The sequence below is a fragment of the Chinchilla lanigera genome, unplaced genomic scaffold, assembly GCF_000276665.1.
Source record: "Chinchilla lanigera isolate Chin_1 unplaced genomic scaffold, ChiLan1.0 scaffold00057, whole genome shotgun sequence".
Taxonomy (NCBI): Eukaryota; Metazoa; Chordata; class Mammalia; order Rodentia; family Chinchillidae; genus Chinchilla; species Chinchilla lanigera.
In genome coordinates, this window is record NW_004955458.1 from 5,073,122 (window position 1) to 5,092,841 (window position 19,720).

The 19,720-nt window shown below is 39.4% G+C and overlaps 1 protein-coding gene and 1 pseudogene across 14 annotated transcripts in view; one reads left to right on the forward strand and one right to left on the reverse strand.

The window, feature by feature from the left end:
- The window catches only part of R3hdm2 (R3H domain containing 2), a 145,443-nt gene that overhangs the window by 91,155 nt on the left and 34,568 nt on the right, over positions 1-19,720 (reverse strand). The gene's annotated exons all lie outside the window — the stretch shown is intronic.
- LOC102023232 lies at positions 15,251-16,491 on the forward strand (annotated as a pseudogene).

Below are 19,720 nucleotides of genomic sequence, written 5' to 3' on the forward strand. Positions count from 1 at the left end.
CATCTCTTTCTTATTCTTACGGTTACAGAATTCAGCATTTCACCACTGAGTATGACACTGGCTACAGGTTCTCATAAATGCCCTCCATCAAACTAAAGAAGTTTCCTTCTATTTTGTTCAGAGTTTTAAACATGAATGAAAGTTGAATTTTATTCAATCCTTGTTCTGCTTCTATTGGGATAAAGTTAAAAAAGTTACAAAATGTTATTTTCTTTTTTTAATATGTTAATAGTGAATTACATTAGTTGAATTCTGAATATTAAATCATTATGCCACCATCAAGTTCCCCCCGACCATGGAGTCAACCATGAAGAAGACAGAGGACAACAAGTACCAGATCAAACAAGCTGTGAAGAAGTTCTACAGCACTGACTGGCCAAGGTCCCTGCCCTGATGAGGCTTGATGGAGAGAAGATGTATAAAAACCATATATATATGGTTTTTTTGTTAAACCATACATATATGGTTTTGTTTTGTTTTTACTTTTTGAGGCAGGGTGACCTTGAGCTCACTTTGTAGCCCAGGCTGGTCTCAAACTCGCAATGATCCTCCTGCCTCAGCCTCCGAAGTGCTGGGATTACAGGCATGTGCCACCATGCCCAGCAAGATGGTATATGTTTGGCTGTCTCCTGATTATTATGATGCTTTGTATGTTGTCAACAAACTGGGACAATTTAAACTAAACCAGCTGGGTGTGGTGGTCACGCCTGTAATCCCAGCACTCAGGAGGCTGCGGCAGAGGATCACTACGAGTTTGAGACCAGCCTGGGCTACAAAGTGAGCTCAATCAAGGCCAGCCTGAACTACACAGCGAGACCTTGTCTCAGAAAAAGACTAAATAAATAAATAAATAAAATAAAATAAGCTAATTCTTAATACACATTTTTTTCACCATTAAAAAAAAAAGTCAGTGATGTTCACTCTCTTATACCTGATTCTGGTAACGTGTATCTTCTCTTTTCCTTTCCTAGGAGGCCTAGCTACAAGTTTATCAATCTTTTTAGTTTTAACCAGCTTTTGGTTTCAATTTTTGTTTGTTTGTTTTGCTCTTTTATGCATTGACTTCTGCTCTGGTCTTTTCAATTTACTTTCCTTTGCTTTGTTTGAATTTAGTCTGCTCTGTTTTGTTTGTTTTTTAGAGACAGGGCCTCACTGTGAGTTCAGACTGGCCTTGAGTTCACTATGTTGCCTAGTTTTACCTCAGACTCAACAGCATTCCTCTTGCCTCAGCCTCCCAAGCACTAGGATTATAGATGTGTTCCACCACGCCTGGCCACCAGCCCTTTTTTGTTTTTGAGACAGGGTCTTGCTAAATTGTGTAAGTTGGCCTCAAACTCTCTATCCTCCTGACTCAGCCTCCTGAGAAGCTGCAATTATAGCATGTGCCACCATGCACCAAGTCCTTGTACCTATAGTGTGTCTTTACATTTACTTAAAGTACACTTTTTTTTTGTCTTTTTGAGACAAATTCTCACTGTGTAGTTCAGGTCGGCCTTGAGCTTACTGTGTAGCCCAGGCTGGCCTCGAATTCACAATGATCCTTCTGACTCAGCTTCCAAAGTGCTGGGATTATAGGCGTGTGCCGCCATGCCCAGCAAAAGTACACTTCTCATTGACGGAAGGGATGGGGATGTAGTTCAGTGAGACTGGCCCTGTGATCAATCACTAGTAGAACAAACACTGAAGTAGTTCAGACCATTTGCATTTAATGTGATTATTGATATAGCAGAATTTTTTTTAAAAACAGGCTCTCACAGGGCTGGGGATTTAGCTCAGTGGCACAGCGCCTGCCTGGCAAGCACGAGGTCATGAGTTTGATTCCTGGTATCAGAAAAAAAACAAAAAAAAATAAAACAGGGTCTCACTATGTAATTCAAACTAGCCTTGAACTCATGGTGATCCTCTTGCCTCAGCCTCCTGAGTCCTGAGACCACCCCCAGCTTAACATGCAGAACTTCTGTATGTATGTATGTATAAATTTTTTGAGACAAGGTCTCAGTAGGTAGTTCAGGCTAGCCTTGAACTCACTATGTAGCCAGGGCTGACCTCAAATTTATGGTGATCTTCCTGTCTCAGCCTCCTCACTGCTGGAATTACAGGTGTGTGCCACCATGTCCAGTTTAGCTCTCTCTCTTTTTTTTTCTTTTTGAGACAAGGTCTCACTATGTAGTTCAGGCTGGTCTTGAACTCACTTTGTAGCCCAGGCTGGCATCGAACTCACAATGATCCTCCTGCCTCAGCCTCCCAAATGCTGGGATTACAGGCATGCGCCATCTTTTATGTAGATTTAAACTTCCATCTGGTTTAGTTTTCTCTTCTCTTCAACATTCCTTGTAGTGGTAATCTAATAGTGATAAATTCTATCAGCTCTTAATAAAATTCACATACAATACAATTTATCCATTTAAAGTACAAAATAATGGCTTTTCGAATATTCAGAGTTGTAATTCCACCTCTAAAATCAATTTTGAGTTGGGCGTGGTGGTATACCTCCTCATTTAGGAGGCAGAAGCAATAGGACTGCTGCAAGTCTGAGGCCAGCCTGGTCTGCATAATAAGTTGAAGGCCAGCTTGAACTGCATGGCGAGACCGTCTCATTCATTCATTCATTCATTCATTCATAAATAAATAAATAAATAAATAAATAAATTCTGGGAAATTTTCATCACAAAAGGAAACTTTATACTCATTAGCAACAACTCGCTTTCTCCTATTTCTCAGTCAAATCTCAGCACTCCAGAGAACCCAATTACACATATTCTTAGACTACTACTTACTTTGCTACTCACTGACTTCTCTCCATTTTTTTAGTTTTTTGTTTTGGTAAGTTTCTTTTGCAGTGTCAACTTCACTAATCTTTTATTCTGTAGTGCTATCTGTCTAAATCCTAGCCACTGTATTTTTCATCTCAGATATTGTGGTATTTGTCTTTGGAAGCTTAGCTTTGTTCATGTTTGTATTTTCCACAGCTCTCCTTAATATCCTCCATCTTCATGAATATACGAGATAGTTGTAGCTGTTATAATGTCCTTGTTCATTAATTTTATTATCTTGTCATTTCTGGGTCTGTGTTTTCTCATAAAATGTATTCTCTGCTTTTTTGTATGTACGAACACCTGACTATATACCAAATATAAATTTTACACTGTTGGATGCTAAAAATTGTTTTTGTTTTCTGAGACAGGTTTCTGTATGTTGCCCAGGCTCATTTCAAACTCCTTAATTGGAATGTGGGGGTGTGGCTCAGTGGTAGAGCACTTATTAGTATGCAATTTCCAGCACCACAAAAAAACCCAACAAAACAAAACAAAATGCTCCTGGTCTCAAGTGATCATCTTCCTGTCTCAGCTTCCACGGTGGTTGGTACTATAGGTCCATGCCACACAGTCTGCTAGCTGGAGTTTTAAAATATTCCTTTAATTTGGTGAATTAGAAACAATTTGATCCTTCTGAGACCCACTTTCATGCTACGTTAGGCTACTCCAGCCTTTACATTAGCTCAGATATGGCACCACTAATGAGACAATACCATTTAAAGGACTCTGCTCAAATCTACTGTGTGAGAAAGTGTTTCTATTCTGGCTAGCAAAAACACAAAATACTAGTGATCCTGTAGTCCATGAGTTGTTCCAACCACTCCTTTCTAATAGATCTTCTCTTTTAGTCTTGGGTAGTTTCTGCACACTCATGAACTGAAATCACAAAGCTAAAGAATCTTAGTCGAGTCAAGGTGAGTCCAAAAGAATTTTCTGTGATAATGCACTTGTGGCTACTGAACATCTGAACTGTGATTAGTGGGACTAAAGCACTCAGTTTTTATTTCAGTGTCCACATTTGACTAACGACTACTGTCTCAGGCGTCAAAGATCTAGGGGAAACCTCTGGAGTTCTCTTTTGAATATGAAGCTCTCTCTCTCTCTCTCTCATATTTTTTTTTTTTTTTTTTGGTACCAGGAATGAAACTCAGGACCTTGCACTTGCCAATCAGAAACTTGTGCCACTGAGCTATATCCCCCAGTCCTCTCTTCTCAAATATAATGGTTTGACTTACAAATTTTCAACTTTACAATGAGTGAAAAATATATCTAATAGAAACTGTACTTCAAATTTTGAAATTTAATCTTTTCCCAGACTAGTGATATGGAGTATAATATTTTTATGCTGTACTGGGCAGTGGCAGTGAACTATAGTTGCCAACCAAACATGCAGTCACAAGGATAAACAACCAACAATACACAGTGTACTCTGTCACTAAGCTATAATATTCTGAATGTATTTTTGACAATGACTTGCATATTTTCAATTTATGATGGTTTACTAGGACAGAAACCTATCAAAAGCTGAGGATCATCTGTATTCTGCCCTACAAATTCTAGCTGCTTTGACTTCCCTCAAATCTCTGTCTCTTCAAATCAGGGACACTATCGCTCTATTTGGGTATCTTAATAATTCAATACCTATGTCTGGGGGATGTACCTCAGTGGTAAAGTTCATGCTTAATATGCATAAGGCCCTAGATCAGTGGTCGCATGTGTGCCGTATCGGGTGGGCTGTGTGTTTTCATTGAAAGCTCTGAAAGGTTCACCATCACTGCCCTAGATTTAATCCCAATATCACAAAGAAAATAATCCTTATGCCTAAAGTTTCTGTGGGTCTGAATCAGTTGTTTCTGCTAGCACTTGTTCATAGTAACTAGTGACTTGTTTCTTTTGTGAATTTCTTGCTATCATCACTGCAAGTTTATATGTGTTGGCAAGCTTTAAGAATTCAACAAAGGCGGGTAGCAAGAGAGAGGAAGAGAGGAAAACAGAAAAAAAGAGAGAGTGAGGGTGGGACTCGGGGGTAGGATTCTCTTAAGCCAGGGTTGAGTTGAGTTTGCCTCTCTGAGATGCCTAGGAGGTTCATCAATTTGGATGGATGGATGGACAAACAGATTAACTTCTTGAGCATAAAATAAATTTTCAGTTCAAAACAAATTTAAACTAATTCCCTTCCCCTTATTTGGTACTGAAAGTTTAACTAGCACCGTGTAATAATAAATTTACCCTTGCCCAAAGAGAGATCTAGCCATCAGCTAGACCTGCAGGTTGTCCTGAGTTCCCAGAAAATAATCTTAAACTCTTGGAATGTCCTCTTGGTAAAAGTCTATTACAATGTGATTTATGGCAGTCTCTCTTGAGAACCACAATATTAGTTTTACCTCAGGAAGGCCTGGAGACTAAGGTCAAATATTTGAGTAGTCAACTATATTTACATAAAATCTCTGGATATCAAGACTCAGGTAAGTTCCTTGACTGGCAATATTCCATGTGTGTTACTTTTTTTTTGGTACCAGGAATTGAACTCATGACCCCATGCTTGCCAGGCAGGTGCTGTGCCACTGAGCTAAATCCCCAGCCCCTCCATGTGTATCACTATACACGACTAACAGGATCGCTCCCCATGAATCTTGGGAAATGTGAACTGGAAGATGAGCATTTGGAACCCGCCTGGACTCCACCCATATGTCTCTTTCCTTAGATGATTTTAATGTGTATTTTTCTGCTGTAATAAACTTATAATAGTAAATAAAAATACTTAGTTCTGTGAGTCATTCTGGAGAATTATGGAATGAGGGTAGTCTTGGGGATCCCTAAACTCTGTAGTTAGACCTACAAGTCAGAGTAGTATTTCTTAACTTTGCACAATTAATAGTGCCAGGACTGAGATTTACCTGACAGGGCTACAGTGAGGGTAAGAAGGTAGCAAAAGTGGCCAGGATATTAATTTATAGTCATCTAATTCCAACAAAGAAGTATTATGCAAATAATTAATCTCAACTATTTTTTTTTCCTTTTTTTCCCTAGCCTTCAATGAAGAACTCTGTTGTTCCTGCCCTGATTTCCATTTTCCGCTCCCTATACCCACCAAGCACCTGGACATCATCAAATGATCACAAAGTGTCAGAAAAAGGAAACAAACCAGATGTGGTGGTCTGCGCTAGTAATCCCAGCACTCAGGAAGCTGAGACAGGAGAGTCTCTGTGAATTCAAGGCCAGCCGGGGCTACATAAGCAATCTCCGTCTGATTTCGGACTACCCAGGAGGCCCTCCTCAAAAAAAAAAAAAAAAAAAAAAAAAAAAAAAAAAAAAAAAAAAGACAACAAAAAAGGAAACATATCATTTCTTCTTCTTTGTTGTTATCTCTCTTTGAGACAGGGTTTCACTATACAGTTCAGGCTGCCCTTGAATTCACTTTGTAGTCCAGGCTGACCTCAAACTCACAGCAATCCTCCTGCAACAGCCTCCCCAGGGCTGAGATTATGGGCATGTGCCACAACACCCAGCCTTCATATCTTCATTTCTTTATAGGCCAGGAACCCTAGACCTGAATTAAACTCTCTAACGCAAGCCCAATTCCCACGCAAAGTGTGGGAGATTGGAAAAATGAGGTTAACAGTCCTGCAACTGATATTGAAAGTCACCTGGCCAGGCGTGGTGGTGCACACCTGTAATCCCAGCACTCAGGAGGCTGAGGCAGGAGGACTGTTGCAAGTTCGAGGCCAGCCTGGGTTGCAAAGCAAGACCCTATCTCAAAAAGACCAAAAAAAAAAAAAAAAAAAAAGAAAGTCACCTAAAAGACTTTCATAGTAAATGATGTAAACTCAGTTTTATTAAAAGGACATAAAACTGTATGGGCCATCAAGCATAGGCTTTAGCTCAAGTAACCCATCCTTCCATCCTTCTAATATGCCAGTACTAGAGCCGGGCGTGGTAGCACATGCCTGTAATCCCATCATTTGGGAGGCTGAGGCAGGAGGACCCTTGCAAATTGGAGGCCTGCCTGGGCTACAAAGTGAGCTCAAGGTCAGCCTCAATTGTACACTGAGATCCTGTCTCAAAAAGACAAAATAATAATAATAATAATCTCAAGTAAGACTTTAAAGCCAATATTCTCACCATTCTGAAAGACACAAAATAAAGAATCCCCTATACCTAACCTTATCCTAATGCCCTATCATCACTGAATCTGCAAGTGAGGCAAGTGACTGCCTACCATGGTGAGATCAATTGTTAAAAGCAAGTGCAATAGTTCATAAAACTCCATAAAAAACAAGGCCCTTGCTCTTGCTCTTACAATCAAAATCTGAACTTTAAAAATACAAGTGAGCCAGGGATATAGCTCAGCTCATAGCACCTGCCTGGCAAGCAGGAGGTCATGAGTTCGATTCCTGGTACAAAAAAAAAATTATATATATGAAATTTAGCCAGGCACGGTGGCAAATCCTTGTGTTTTTGCTCCCTCCAAAAATTATTTTGACCTTTTGTTTGTGAATATATTTCTTTTACTCCCGGAAAAATCCAGTTGAAAACTGCACTTTTTTTTTCCCCATAGTTTTTTTTTTTTTTTTTTGAGACAGGGTCTCCCCATGTGGCCCAGGCTGGCCTTGAACTCACTCTTACCTCAGCCTCCTGAGAGCTGGGATTACAGTCATATGCCACAAAACCTAGCAAAAATTGCATTCTTTCAGAAACTTTCCATGACTTAGGCTTCCCAGCTTTTATTTGTATGTAATCACACTCAGCAAGATCATAACTCCTTGAGAACACGGATTATGCTTTAAAACACATGTACCTTCAAAACAGAAGGTTCAAAAATTCAAAAAATAAGAGTGCATACAAATAAAAGCTGGGAAGCCTAAATCATGGAAAGTTTCTGAAAGAATGCAATTTTCAACAATTTCTCAAGGAGTCAAAGGAATACACTTACAAAGGGAAGGACAGTAAATTTAGTCTACCTCGTCTGGCACAGTCCAAAGCAATGAATGAGGAAAACAGCGAGTGACACTGTCCTAAAGAGAAACGTGGGATCTGTACATCTGAGAGTCACTATCAGTAAAGGTAATGATAATAATAATGACGATCACTGGGCAGTGCGTTACCAGTTGCTGGGCCAGTAAAACTGACTAGCAGCAACAAGAGAAGACCAAAAGGCTTGTGGTTCACAAAACAAAGATCACTACTCCAATACTATCACTTCCTTAAACAACCCCAAAAAACAAAACAAAACAAAAAATCCCAACTCAGCGATGGTCAACACAGCAGGGCAGGAAAGCAAGGTTTTACTCGTTAGTGTTCAAATGACTGACAGGTCCCCCTTCTCGCTACAGTCAGAGGAAAGGGCTAGCTGTTTAAAGAAGTAAAGAGCACACAAGTGGTAGTGTAATACATTTAAGAGAAAAAAATAGTGATATCAAGGAAAAAAAAACTTCATGAAACAGGATGCACGAGAAACAGAACTAAGACAAAAGAGAACACTGGTTCTGCTGCACTGCAAAAACAGAAATGGGAAGAAATGCCATTCAAAGTACTCACACTGCTCTTAGGTTTTACTATCTTTCTTCCAAGCCCAAGGTGAAAGAATAAGCAATGAGAAAAAATATACTCTCAAACAAAATAAGCCAATTCTCCAAAACCAGGGAATTTCAATGTGTCTGCAAATATCCAGGCCATATTAGTAACTAAAAGAAACCTTGATTTAATGTTGTGCTTTTCATAGAGATTTCATCTCTCCTAACTAAGCAATACCAAAGTAACAACTATAAAGACAAAAAGAACAGTGACTAGAAAAGTTAGCATAACACAATTCCTTTGACCAGTCTAAAGGAAGAACATGGCATAGCTTCTCTCTGTCCTGAAACAAAACAATAAAAAGTCTGAATTACTATTATTTGATTATGTGCTGCTCCCACACTGCCTTTGGAGGATAGGCCAGTGAGCTTTAACATGAACCAAATCTGTCAGCCAAACTGAAGACAGAAACACGGGTTCTAATGAGCAATAGTTTAAAAAAAACCTTCTCTACTCAGCTTCAAATGATAAATAATTCAGGACAAGAACTGCCTCGGGGATGGGGGATATAGTTCAGCAGGGCAGCACTTGCTTGGCAAGCGGGAGGTCCTGAGTTTGATTCCTAGTACCAAAAAAAGAAAAGAGATCGTGAACAAAAGGAAATTGCTGTAATTGCCACAAAAAACAAACAAACAACCCATCCGGGACCCCTCCTGTCTCTCAGGAGCTATTCCAATTCCCCATTCCCCCATTCCTCTTCTTCAGCAAATTTTTCTACTCCTAACCTCCATTGTTCTTAGAATTCATTCTTCATCTTTGGAGAACATGAATTTCGCGTATCTGACATCTAGCATTTCCCCTAGATCATTCCTTCGGTCTTCAGTGTGCAGACACCCTCTGCAGGCTTCCTCATACAACTCTCTGGCTGACACGCGTAAGCCAATCTTGTAATTTCTTACATTTGTACATCTTGTGTTATATCTGTTTCTCCAGTAAAACCCTGACTGATACAGAATTTGGTACTGGGAGTGGGGGCATCAGGATCCTTCCACACATCTCCATCCCAGTTTATGGGATCCCATACTTTTTCGACCAGTGCCCTCACCTTTGCCTCAGATACCCTTCGAGGCTGAGTGTTAAACTTACGTTGCAGTTCAGCCAATCAAATTATGAGAGACTGCATCTGGGTTTCTGCAATCTCAGTTCTGTGGCTAAAAGAAAGGAGATTTTCCTTCAAGACATACTTAGAAACTTTTAAATTTCTTATCTGTGACTAGAGACGGGAATTTGAATCTTTGAGCTCCTTATTTTCCTTTACAAGTTTGTCCAATGAGGCCAAGACCAACCAGCCAGCATCATTATATTTCCTACTCTGCCAAAGAAATTCAAAATTTTCATGTACGGCATCACTAAATTCCTGACATCTCACAGGTGGTGAATCAGGATAATCAAATGGATCTACACAGCATAATATGTTAAACAGTTCACACCCAGGATTATCAGCATTCCCCACAGAAGTGGGAGGAGAGACCATGGTGTCTTCAGATCTCATCAAATTGCAAAGCCAACTCCAGGAACCCCTAAAGCCATTAAGGAATGCCATCATTATAATCTGTTTCTCTAGAACCACTCCTGGTACCAAATTCTGCAACAGTCAGGGTCGTAAGTCAGTCTTGTAATTTCTTATGCATTTGTACATCTTGTGTTATATGTTTCTCCAGTAAAACCCTGACTGATACAATCACTAAGAGACACAGTGCTCAAGATTTTTCTATTAATTTGTCTACTTTTAACATCTTATAATGCAACACATAAGATTGTGTTCCATAATACAACAACACATAATGCAACAACGTAAGGTTTTCATTCATCGATACAAAAGGTAGTATGAAAGGTATGACTATGGTCTTCCCAGATTTAAATTAAACTCCAACTGTAACAGAACTGATTAAATTTTTTTCTTTGTTTTTGAAAATTTTTGTTTTCTTTTTTTGTTTTTTTTTTGAGACAGGGTCTTGCTATGTAACCCAGTCTGTCTCGAACTCATGGCAATCCTCCTGCCTCAAACTGAGTGCTGAGATTACAGGCATGTGCCACCACGCCAGCTTGACAAATTTATAATTATATGAAGATAGTCCAAAATCCTGGATTCACATGGACTGTACAGGTTTCAACCTACTCAAGAGCATTTCAAGAGAGAGGCCAAAAAAAAAAAAAGAGAGAGGCTGAAGCAGGAGGATCACATGTAATTTGGGCAACTTATTGGGACTGTTTCAAATAAAAAATAAAAAGGGCTGAGGTTATATATCAGTGCTAGAGTACTTGCCTCCCATATACTGTAGATTACAGGGATTCAATCCCAGTGTAATAACAACATCAAAAAGTTTCAAATACAGGGGCTGGGGATTTAGCTCAGCGGCAAAGCGCCTGCCTGGCAAGCGCAAGGTCCTGAGTTCGGTTCCTGGTACCGGAGAAAAACAAAAAAAAAAAACAAAAAAACAAAAAGTTTCAAATACAGGGTCTAATAAAGAATCATCAGTCTTAAAACAGGTATCTTAAGGACTACAAGAATGATCACAACCAAGATACATTCCACAAATTAACAATGTGTATGATAAAGTAGCATTCTGTATTTTAATTTCCCAATGCCATCAAAATATGTATATCACTCTCTTTATAAGCATGGGATCAACTAAATATTTTAAGACCATTTAAGATAACTCTTTTATTTTTCTGAAACAGGGTCTCACTATGCAGTTTAGGCTGGCCTTCAACTCACTATGTAGCCCAACCTGGCCTCAAACTCATGGTAATCCATCTTCCTGCCTCAGCCTCCTCCAAGTGCTGGAATGACAGACATGCACCACCATGCCAAGCTGTAAGATAACTCTTAATGACTAATCTGCTTATAAAAGTATAATATGAAATATAGAAGAAACCATAATCTCATCTTTTTATGTATTACTTTATTCTGGCTAAACAAAACAAATAATACCAAAGAAATTTCTGTTCCATATAAACTATAGGCCAATCTACAAACAAGACCATGCCTCACCTCCTCCTTTCCCCTTATTTGAGACAGGGTCTTGCAATGTAGTTTAGACTTGCCTTGAACTCACTTTGTAGCCCAGGCTGGCCTTCAACTTGTGGTGATCCTCCTGCCTCAGCCTCCAAGTGCAGGGATTACAGGTGTGCACCACTATCCCCAGCCTCACTTATCTTTAGAATATTGACTATGTCTTATAATTTATTCAATTTAAACTTCACAAAAAAAATATAAAGTTTCATTTCAATTCTTACATTCTCTAGGTTATATATTTACAAAGAAGAAACGGACTGGTTCATTTAAAGCATGGCCCATGTGGAGTCCTTCTCTAAGTATCACATAACATTGTCAGACGATGTTTTCCATCCCTCCTCATATAGAGTATGCCATCATTTCCCCACTCCGTAACTCTAAGCTTTCTCATTACTGACAAGAGATAGTCAAGTGGACCTGACTTTGAGTCCCAGTGCCAGTATGACAGTACCACTCTTGCTTGTAGTACAAGGGTCCTATTCTGGCTGTACAGACAGAACTGCTATGAATCTCCTCTGATCTGCCCATCCATCAGGGAAGATAGCCATAGAACCAAGGAGGCATACCTACCTGAAGTCCCTACCTCTCTTCTGGGATTTAACTTATCTGGGCCATACCTACCTAAACCCATCACCCACAAACTCTATGACCTTTTTGAGACAGGGTCTCACTATGCAGTTTAGGCTAGCCTGCAGCTAGCTCACTTTGTAGCCCAGGCTGGTCTTGAACTTGCAGCAATCCTCCTGCCTCAGCGTCCTGAGTGCTGGGATTATAGGTGTGTGCCAACACCACAACCTGCACTCTATGAATTTATATAAGCAGCCACTTTCTAGACCTCACTTTATTGAACTGTAAGTTAAAATCTCCTTCACAAGATTTTAATGTGATTAAATAATTTTGTAGGGGGCCTAGTTAACAGCAAATATAAGAAAAACTAAAGCTATTATTATATTTTCTACCATCATTCTACTCCCTACTATAGAGGAAAAAAGGGAGCAAAAAAGGACAAAAAAATAGAGCCAATTTCAGAGAAACTGCAACCAAGATATACCTGTTCATGCATGTCAATTTAGGGATTTCCTTTGATGATTCCATGGAAGACTGGTAGTACTTTTCTTTTTTTTTTTTTTTTTTATTTTGTTTTGTTTTTCTCTGGTACCGGGAATTGAACTCACAACCCTGCACTTGCCAGGCAGGCGCTGTGCTGCTGAGCTAAATCCCCAGCCTTGGTAGTACTTTTCTTACAATCATTCCTCCCACTAAAACATACGTTCTAATTTATTAATGCCACTGCTTGGTATATACGTAACAGAATTAAAAACAGGGTCTCAAAAACTACACTTCCACAGTTACAGAAATATTATTCACAACAGCTGAAAGGTGGAAGTAGCAGGGTATAGTACTCCACACCTATAAACCCAGCACTTGAGAAGCAAAGGCAGGAGGAACTCCAGTTGAAGGCTAGCCCACGGTACATAGCCAGTGCAAGGCCAGCCTAGTCTACATAGAAGAAACAAATAATAAGAAGAAATGGGAAACAATTCAAGTGTCTATTGATCCATGAATGGATAATCAAAAGGTAATATATACATTGAATGGAATACTATAAGGCTTTAACAAGAAAAGAAACTTTGACATATGCTACAACATGGATGAACCTTGGGGACATTATGCAAGTGAAATGAGCCTGTCACAAAAAGATATACCGTGTAACTCTACTTATATAAGGCAGAGTAGTCAAGAGTTTCAGAGAAAGAAAGTAGAATAGTGATTACAAGGGTACGGAAGGGAGGAGTGGGAAGTTATCGTATAGTGAATACAAAGTTTCAGATTTACAAGACTAGAATTCTGGAGATGGAAATGTTCATTAACCACAAAACAAATATGGAGCTCACGTGGTGGTCCACACCTGTAATCCCAGCACTCAGGAGGCTGAGGCAGGAGGATCATTGCAAGTTCGAGACCAGCCTAGGCTACAAAGTGAGCTCAAAACCAGCCTGAACTGCACAGTGAGCCCGTCTCAAAAAGGCAAAGAAACAAGCAAATCAAAAACACACATTTCTGCTCTCTTCAACTTTTTCACCTGTCCATAAAATGATACTAATACTACTCAGTAATTTCATATATAATCTCACCAGAGGAAACTGGGATAATTCAATTAACCAAATTTTACTGAATCCTGGTTTTATTTTTTTTCCGGTACCAGAAATCGAACTCACGACCTCACACTTGCCAGGCAGGGGCTGTGCCAATGAGCTAAATCCCCAGCCCCTGAACTCTGGTTTTAAATGCCAAACATGAGGGCATATAGGGAGAAGTCCAGGACCCGGGTGTGTGGTGCACGCCTGTAATCCTAGCACTCAGGAGGCTGAGGCAGGAGGATTGTTTTGAGTTCAAGGCCAGCTTGGGCTACAAAGTGAGCTCAAGGACAGCCTAAATCACAGAGTGAGACCCTGTCTCAAAAAGACAGACAGACAGACAGAGACAGACAAGCAAGCAAGAAAGAAAGAAAAGAAAAAAGAAAAGATGTTTTCTAAAATCCATACTAAGTCACATTTTTCCTAACCACATCAGAATTGCGCCATATCATTTTCCCTCTAGGTATTTTATCCTAACAAGGAATTTAACAATAGGCTCTTGGGTAAAGAATTCTGTACAGTACAGTTGTTAAGTGATCTTGTAGCTACAGCACTATAAGATGAGTAGTCTTGAGGCAAGTTATTAACTTAGTGCCTCAGTTGCCCTTACATGTAAAACAAAGATAACAGTAACTACTATATGAGCTGTAAAGATCAAATGAGGTACTTACTATACAGGTTGCTTAGACAGAAGGCATTTAAAGAAATGCTAACTAGCCAGGAGTGGTGGCACATGCCCATAATCCTAGCACCCAGGAGGCTGGGGCAAGAGGATCACTGTAAGTTCGAGGCCAGCATGGGCTACACAGTGGTGAGTTCAATACCAGCCTAAACTATACAGTGAGACCCTATCTCAAAAAAACCCAAAAAACCCCCACCAAGCTAGCTATTTTTTGTTGTTATTTTTACTAAACTAATTCAACAAGATCAGGGTCATTATTGTATTTTTTTATTTGGTTGTTTGGTTGGTTTCTGAGACAGGGTCTCACCATGTAGCGCAGACTGGCCTTGAGTTTATGGCAAACCTCCTGCCTCAGCCTCCTGAGTGCTAGGATTACAAGTGAATACCACCATTCCCAATGGGGTCATTATTTTTAAGTCCCACAAGAATTAATAAAATATATATATATATATATATACACATATATATATATAAAATAATAATATAATCATTGTTAAAAGCCTCCAAACTAATAGTCCTGCTTGCCTAGAATTAACAGTACTATAAGAAGGCCTAAGCAATTGGTGCAAACCTATGGCACTGGTGCTGCAGTGGGCTGTTTATTTTCACTGAAAGCTCTAAAAGGCTCACCATCACTGGCATAGAGGGACGTTAGATTTTTAACAGCCTCAATATGCATTTTTCTCTTAGTGACAAAAATTCTGGGATGCAATGGAAAAAATAAAGTTTTCTGACAAGTAAATTATAATGTATTAGAAATAAAAACAGAAAAAAACTATAATGTGTTAAGTGGTATCTAGAGTTACTCACAAGGCTAAATGGAAACAGAAGGCAGGCATCTAAACAGCCCAGAGGAAAGGCTTCGAAGAAGAAAGCATGCTGAAGCTTGACTGTCAAGGACAAATATCAGGTGTGATCAAAATACATAGTGAATGTTCAAATTTTTAAAAATTTATTACAGTAAAGACACATTGCTGATACCAGAGGCAGAAATGGGAGGCACCTCTGAGAGCATAGCATTCTGAAAGATCTGGGCTACCTGACCATTATGGCATCAAGAAACCTCTAGCATACGAGAAGTAACTTTCTTTTGGGTTCAAGATATTGGATGATCCAATATTCAACAGAAATCCTCCTCAGACCCATTTCATTTAGGCTTTTTGATGTGAAACATGATAATGTAGACAGTGAGCCTTTGGAGAATAAAGACCTGCTGAACAACTTACTTACTATGGGAGTTGATACTGACATGGCTAAGAAACAACAGCCTGGAGTGTTTAATAGGATGCTTACTAATAAGCAGGACCTGCAGATGTTCCTTCAGTCCAAAGGAGCTAGCAAAGAAGTGATTGCTAGTATATCAAGAAAGACTGAAGTCTTTCAAAATGGTGGGATCTATGGAGAAAGACTATCACATCAGACCTTGAAATTGTGAATATTCTGGAACATTCTCCTGAATCATTTTTTCGGTCCAGGAACAATGAAGACTTGGAGAAAAATATAAATTTCCTCTGTTCAGTTGGATTGACCCTTAAAGGCCTTTGTCGATTACTGACCAATACCCCTCGTACCTTCTCTGATACTCTTGGTCTGAATAAGCACACAGTTGAATTACTGCATGAAGTCTGTTTGTCTTTGAGTTATAATGACCCCACAGATTTTGTCAGAAAGGTAATTTTCAAAAACCCTTTCATCTTAATTCAGAGCACCAAGCGAGTGAAAGCTAACATTGAATTTTTACAGTCAACTTTCACCTTGAACAAGGACGAACTGCTGATTCTGATATGTGGTTCAGGAGCTAGAATCCTAGACCTTTCCAATGACTGTGTCAAAAGAAACTACACAAATATTAAAGAAAAGCTGTTTTCCTTTGGATGTACTGAAGAAGAGGTACAGAAGTTCGTCTTAAGCTATCCAGACATGATCTTCTTGTCAGAGAAAAGGTTTAATGATAAAATACATTACCTCTCAACAGGAAAAATTAGTGTTTCACAAATAATTGAAAATCTTCAGGTTCTAGACTCAAGCCTAAGTACTTTAAAAAGTCTAATCAAAGAATTCATACACGTTGGCTATAACTTGAGTACATCAAACATCACTATTCTATCTTGGAGTCAAAAAAGCTATCAAGCTAAACTGAAAAAGATAAGAAAATAGCACTTGGGCCTTAAGTCTTAAAACATGGTAATGCTTATTTTTGATTTTGATTTTTTTTTTTTTTTTTTTTTTTGGTTTTGGTTTTTCTCCAGTACCGGGTATCGAACTCACAACCTTGTGCTTGCCAGACAGGCGCTGTGCCACTGAGCTAAATCCCCAGCCCCTTATTTTTGATTTTGGAATGTCAAAGAATTTTGATTTCTTAGCAACAGATACATGTATAATGATTTTTTGGATATTTTGGCCTAAAGGTTTGTAAAACCTCATCACTGGTGTCCTCCAATTACTTCTTCTCCCAGCTATTACTCCTTCAGTTTGAATTAATGCAACATCCCATTGCAGTAGGCTGTGGCTCCTGTACACCACGGGAGCTTCTAAGTGCTATGCAAAATAAGTGTGACGGTACAAAAAAGCTCTTGTGGTTTCTATTCAGATTTAAAAATTGACAGATTTGGGCTGGATATATAGCTTAGTAGTTACAGCACTTGCCTAGCGTGTGCACGGCCCTGAATTTGATCCTCAGCACAGCCAACATAAAAACAGAAGACAAAACAAATGGACAGATTCATCTGGGTAATTAATTCTGTTTCCTGTCATGGTTTTGAATGCCAGGCCATTTTATTATTCCAACATGTCAAATTAGGGTTCATCCTGAAAACAGAATGCCAGTAAGAATAAAAATCTGACAGAGAAGACACACTGCTATCAATCCCCCTGAAAATACTTCCCCTTGCTTCAAACACTTATTCCATCATTCTTGCCGCTTTCTGAAGCACCTCTAGAAGTTCTCTTATTGAGTAGTTTTATGAGGTGTGATCAAAAATATAGTGAATGCTACTGCCAAGTGCCATCTAATGAACAGGCAGGCCCATAAAAGCAGCATGGTGTCTCCTCATCAATCTTACTAACTGGACCTGGTCCTGTGCAAATTCCGGCTCTTCACCAAAGTCAAGATGGCCACCACAAAAGGTAAACATTTGAATTGATTCAGGGCAGCAAGGCAACCATAGAGTGAAATAAAACACACAAAAGAGGACCTCCAAAAATGCTTCAGAAAGTAGCAAAAATGATAGAATAAGTGTCTTTGAAGCAGGGAATATAGAGGGGGCATAAAAGCAATGTATCTTTTACTGTAATAATGTTTTAAATATTTAAACATTCACTATATTTTTCTTTTCTTTCTTTCTTTCTTTTCTTTTTTTTTGATCTTTTTGAAACAGGGTCTTGCTATGCAGTTCAGGCTGACCTTGAGCTCATTTTGTAGCCCAGTCTCGAACTCACAGTGATCCTTCTGCCTCAGCCTGCCGAGTGCTGGGATTACAGGCGTGCGCCACCACACTCGGCAAAAAAAGTTACTTTTTATAAAAATGTGCTTTTGCTAGACATGGTGGCACATGGCAGCATTTGGGAAGCTGAGGCAAGAGGATCTTGAGTTTAAGGCCGCCTGGGCTACATCAGGAGAGCTTGTCTCGTAAAGCAAAGAGGAGGGAAGAAGGAGGCGAGGGAACATAAAAGAACATAAAAGAACATGTAGCAATGACCTACAATGAATGTGTTCATGATGTACTGCAAAATGTACTAGTAAAAAAGTTTACTTTTATGTTAACATATAATGGGTTTATTGTCTCCTTTTTCTTCTTGTTGCTTTGTTTTGTTTCAGAGCCAGGGATCAAACAAGTAATGTTTTTAAATTTCTCTGTTCTAACTTTTGTTTTATTGTTTGAGACAGGGTCTTCGTAATAACATAGTTTAAACTGGCCCTGAATTCACTACGTACCCTAGTTTAAACTGGCCCTGAATTCACTACGTACCCTAGGCTAGTCTCCAGCTCACAGGGATCTTCCTGTGTCAACCTCCCAAGTGCTGGGATTATAGGCATGTGTCACCACAACCAGCTGTTTTAATTTCTAATACATTAATATTTATAGGTATAAACCACCTAAAAGCTCTCTGGAAACCTCAACCGTTTTTATGAGTATATAAGACTTCTGATACCAAAAAAATTTGAGAAGCACTGGATGGATAGTATTTCTACTCACTAGGAGGGGAATACTAGTGAAGAAAACAGTCTAAAAAGAAAGATGATAAGGTTGTTTTATTTATTTATTTAGGAGACAAGGTCTTGCTATGTAGTTCCACCTGGCCTTGAAATCACTCTGTAGCCCAGGCTGGCCTTGAATCTGTGGCAGTTTTCCTGCCTCAACCTCCCAGTGCTGGGAATATAGGCATGAGCTACCATGCCCAGGTTTAAAGTTCTATTTAATATATCACGTGATCTGGGGGATTTAGCTCAGTGGCACAGCGCCTGCTTGGCAAGCGCAAAGTCATGAGTTCGATTCTTGGTACTGGAAAAAAAAAAAAAAAGTTTCTTCAAAAAAATTTAGTAATATTATTGGGGGCTGGGGATTTAGCTCAGCGGCAAAAGCGCCTGCCTGGCAAGTGCAAGGTCGTGAGTTCAACTCCTGGTACCGGAAGGAAAACAAAAACAAAAAACCAATCTTGTGATCTGTCCATGGTTTGACGAAATCAAAGTGTTCAAGAAAGAGTTACATGTCTGGGACTACAACTCCATACTACTAAATTCTGGGAGTTGAAAGCATGGATTTCAAACAGGGCTACAGGAAAAATGCATTTAAGAACAGTGGCAGAGCAATAGGCTAGAAGAAAAACAGAGGCTTCAGTTAATACCAGTATTTAATGTATAAAAAAAAGGAGCAAGGTGCGGTGGTGCATACTTGTGAGTCTGGCACTCTGGGAAGCTGAGGCAGGAGTATCACCAGTTTGAGCCAAGTTTGGGCAACTTAGCAACATGCAAATGCTTGTCTCAAAATAAAGAAGGGGTAAGTATATAGCTCAGTGTGAAGGTGCTGAGTTCAATCCCAAGTACTAGAGAGAGAGACAGAGAGAGACAGAGAGAGAGAGAGAGAGACTGACTTCCACAGGGAGAAGAAAGATTATTGAAATGAGAAATTAAAATGAAAAATAAAACACAGCATCACTAAAAAAAGTAGGTCAGAGCTTTGACACAGAGAAAAAATCCAAATCTGTACTAGCAATAAATGGCAGGGAGAAATATTATGTATAAACAACAGAATGGTTCGTCACCTTTGCCTTCCTCATTTGCCCTCCACAGAAAATGAAAAAGAAAGAAGGAACTTCATGCCTGTAATCCCAGCACTCGGGAGGCTGAGGCAGGAGGACTGTTGCAAGTTTGAGACCAGCCTGGGCTACCAAGTGAGCTCAAGGCCCACCTGAACTGCACAGTGAGACCATCTAAAAGAGACAAAAAAAAAAAAAGAAGGAACTAAAAGGACAGAAATGCAAAAAAAAAAAA